The 4,085-nt window shown below is 47.2% G+C and overlaps 1 pseudogene; it reads left to right on the top strand.

Moving 5' to 3' along the window:
• The first annotated feature begins 3,074 nt into the window (after positions 1-3,074).
• On the top strand, positions 3,075-3,750 carry LOC147030252 (uncharacterized; annotated as a pseudogene).
• The last annotated feature ends 335 nt before the right edge of the window (positions 3,751-4,085 follow it).

Raw genomic sequence — 4,085 nt, 5'->3', positions numbered from 1 at the left:
CACAGACACAGACAGACACACATGGAATTATAGATAGATACAGGCCTCATCGACATTTGAAGACTCAACAACCCGTCTTCTATTATAAAATAAGCTACCATTTTGAGGAAAGAAATGTACCATTTGATGACACCTCAAACGAGGTAATGCATGTTTTGTTTCCAAAGATCGCAGCATCGGTCGAATTATACACCGCCCAATGAAGGTACATTAATTTTCATATTATGCGGAGGAAAGAAAATCGCGCTCTTCCATTAAAAATACCAATCGTTTTTGCCAGACTTTTAAAAGCTGACAAACAAACTGATGGATATCTAATAAATACGTTTAATGTGAAGTGAATAAACTTTAACATCGGATTCAGCGTGAAGTTTAATATACACCGCCCAATGAAGGAGCTTCAAAAACCCAATGAAGGGGCTTATATCTCGAAAGTCACCAAACTGCTTCGTCACTGCACGGGAAGACGGGCCCCAAAATAGCGCCGAGCCCACTCTCCGGGCGGGAAACTTACGTGAGGCGGTAATCAACGCCAAGGCTCACCAACCGCCGTGCAGCCTCTTCGTCGATCATCCTCACCAAAGTCGATCTTCTGCTTTGCAGAATGGCCGTCTCTTTCCCTCGATACGAGGCTTTGGCGCTGGTCCCACACGTGGGAAACTCGCCTCAGCACGAACACAAGAACCGTGCGGTCTTCTTTATGCGTCGAAGGAAAGCCAGCTGTAATGACCTGCTCTTTCGACCGCCGATTCTGCCTCTCTCGCTTCTGTCCCGCTTCGAGCCTTCGTCTCCAACCGTGTCTCTCTCTCTCCTCCTCCAACGACCTGCCTCCATGTTCTCTTGCCAAGACGCGCTCTGTTTTCTCTGATCACCTCCCGTCACACCGAATTCCACTCGTGCCTTCGCTTCTGATCTCCTTCCGGCGTCACGTCCATCAATCCTCCACTCCGGGGGCGTGACTTGTTCACACGAAATCCGGGAAGGCGGGGCTCCTCGCCTGATTGGACACGCAGCTCGGTTGTAGTTGTTTTTCAGGATGTGACCTATTGCTGGCTTGTAAGTGCAAAAACCTAGGAAATGGCCACAGGAGGGCAATTACATACTGGGGGAAATTATCCTTAATCCCTATCTAATTAACACTGCACCATCCCCCTGTGTGGTGACCAATAACACTTAAGCTCACAGTTTCCCGACTTAGTTTACATCGAGATGTCTCCTACATGTCCACAGGCCAAGGAACTCGATAATATCAATTGTTTAAAAATGTAATTGTACATTGCACAGAAATGAACCGTTTGTGGTTATAATAACTTTTACATCCGGAAGGTGTGCGCCATGGAAGCCATGGAAGCTATTACACACCTCAACTCAACATATTCATGCAAGCCGCAACCCTTAGAGGGATTTGGGGTGCTACCACCTCCATCGTGTGACCCTTCGTCCTCCTGTCAAATTTGGTTGCGATAGTATAAGTAACCACCGAATGTATCGCGGCCAAAAAAACAGTCAGTCAGACAGACACACCAAAATGCCTATTTTAGTAAGATTACAATATAATACTTTACTTAGGGGTTTTGTCATCTTTTTTTTTTCTGTGCAGCACAAGGCTGCGAGTCGCATCATTAAGTGAGGGTGTGGCAGTGATGCAGTGCCCCTATAGGTTAAAGCAAGAATTTGTCCAGGATGTTAGAGATAGCCCCCCTTCTCTTTGTGAAGGACACCACAAAGGGGGTCTTAATGTCGACAAACTAATTCCAGCAGATGCAATGCCCAATTTAACATCCATCTGAGGGATGGCACACACCTTGATTAATCATCCTGCCTGTGAAACACCGGGATGACAGTTTATAGCTGGGTTGAGATTCAATCCCAGGCTGAACAGCTCAGTGTGAGTGTGCGTACCTCTCGGCCATCCTGCCGTGGTGTGGGGATGCACAGTGTTGATAATTAGTCAGACAGAGGCTCAGGGTTGTCTGCCCCTTCCCTCCAAGTCTGACAACTTCATGAGGACATGATGGCATCTTCTCTGCACTTCTTCTTTGTTGATGTTGATGTTGTAGGTTCATGAGCTTGAGGCCTTTCAACCTTATGGAAGAAGCTAAAGAGAGTGTTCTGCACCGCTTTCTTCTTCTTTCTTCAGCAGGCATTGCTTTGTAGCCACTGAAAACGTTTTCCAATTCTCTCTTGAACTCGTAATTCACTTTTCCCGTTGCTTTACTCATTCTAATCCTCGCGTTATGTTAATCCTCCTTTAAATTCGATCTTTAATTCAATTTATTTTACCTTCTGAACCCTGAACCCCACGGAGAACCCAGCCATGGTCACCACTGCCACTGTTCGCGCCGTGGGAACCTCCGCGACGATTCTGCAAGCGAACTTGTCCCACCGCTTAATTATTTTCATTGTACTCAATGAAGTTACACTTTGAGCACATTCCTTAATCTTTTCTTCACTCGATACAATTGTCCAAACAGTAGAAAAAGTTGTTTAATTGCTTTGGTAATTTCACATTTTCTTGTGTGCACCAGTATAGTAGGATGTGTTTAACTTGATGTGGACACAATACCATCTGTGATAGAACAGCTCGGAGTATTTATTGCAGCAATAACTGAACAGCTCCGAGAGGCACCGGAACCCACCCACTGATGGCCATGAATATATAATGGTGTGACCTTTCTTATTCCCTCCCTTTTTACATGAAATTTCTTCTTGTATCAATTAACCATGTTACAAAGGGTTAAACAAAGATATCCAGGCTGAATAAATACAGCTTCCTCACCAAATGAGGTCTTCTGCAAATACAGAGGTGCAAAGAATACATCATTAACGTAAGGAGTACACCACGGCTGTGCGAAGGCAATCTAAACATGCATAGCAATCAACAAACACTATGCGTACAGGGCCTTCATAGGACTATCCTCCATCCACTGAGGTTTATTCAGCCGCAAAATTACTAGCATGATTCCTGACAATAGACAGTGCATGTCGGCAGCTGATTTGCGCCATAATGACGTTGCTGCATCACTTCCACTTCCGGGTTTGTTCCATCGTCGCCACATGGGAGAGGCTTTACCATGGCCTCCTGTCGAGGACGTGGCGTGCAGAATGGCTGTGCCCGAGCACGCTTCTCTTTTGACGAGCCTTTCCGAGCCACGTGGCCCGAGTCTCTCTTGGTTTATCGCCGAAGCTGTGACCGATCTTTTGAACATGGCTCTGACCGCGGCATCGCTGTGTCGGGTCTGGTCCGACCCGCTGGAGTGGTGGAGTCAGTTGTGGTCACGGAGGGAGGATGCCAGTATGACGACCGAGGCCCAAGGGGAAATGCGGCCGAGCAGGTGTAGTTCACGCAGAAGCACTCGGAGCTCGCTCGCCGTCAGGGCTAACAAATTGCTCCGTATGCTGGAGCGGGATGCATACAGTCTCGTGTTGTTGTGCAGGGGCGCATGGTTCCGGATTCGGGTCTGGGAGTTCCTGCTGCTTTGCATCTGCAGGTCCGTTCCTGCGGCCCATTTGCAGAGAATGGGCGCACGGACCACAGCAGTACTCGCTCTGTGTACCCTGGGTGTTTGCAGGCCCTGCTCGCCATTTGCAGATGCGGTGCAGATAATCTCATCGCTGATGCCAGCGCTCCATGTGCCCTGGCTGAATGAGCTTAGAGCCATGGGAACTATGAACTTGGACACCTTTTGTTGTAATTTAAAATATTGTTGGGGGTCGGGTGAGAAGACCACTAGTCGTCCAGCAGCGTAGTCCGATATTTCAGATCAATTGTTCAAATTTGCATAAAAGCACCAAAATTGGTACACATGTAGAATAATTTATTCTGAACAATTCTAGATATGGAGCCACCTGAGATTGTGCCTTAGTCAGCCAAAGCTGACTGTCGATGGCAACGATCGTGTAACGTGCCAACAACACGTTAATCATAGGTTATAAATAAGTTTCGGGTACGCTAAACATTACCTCGGCGTGTCTCAACTTATGATTAACTTACACGTAGCATGTGTTGACGTCTGTCAATGATCGCAGACCGTGCCTACAACTTGTGGCCAGCGTAGCGGAACGTGTGAGTCATACGTCGTGAA

Source organism: Eptatretus burgeri, chromosome 3, assembly GCF_056783735.1.
Source record: "Eptatretus burgeri isolate ZD-2024b chromosome 3, Ebu_testis_v1, whole genome shotgun sequence".
Lineage (NCBI taxonomy): Eukaryota > Metazoa > Chordata > Myxini > Myxiniformes > Myxinidae > Eptatretus > Eptatretus burgeri.
This window is presented reverse-complemented; position numbering and strand designations above follow the sequence as displayed.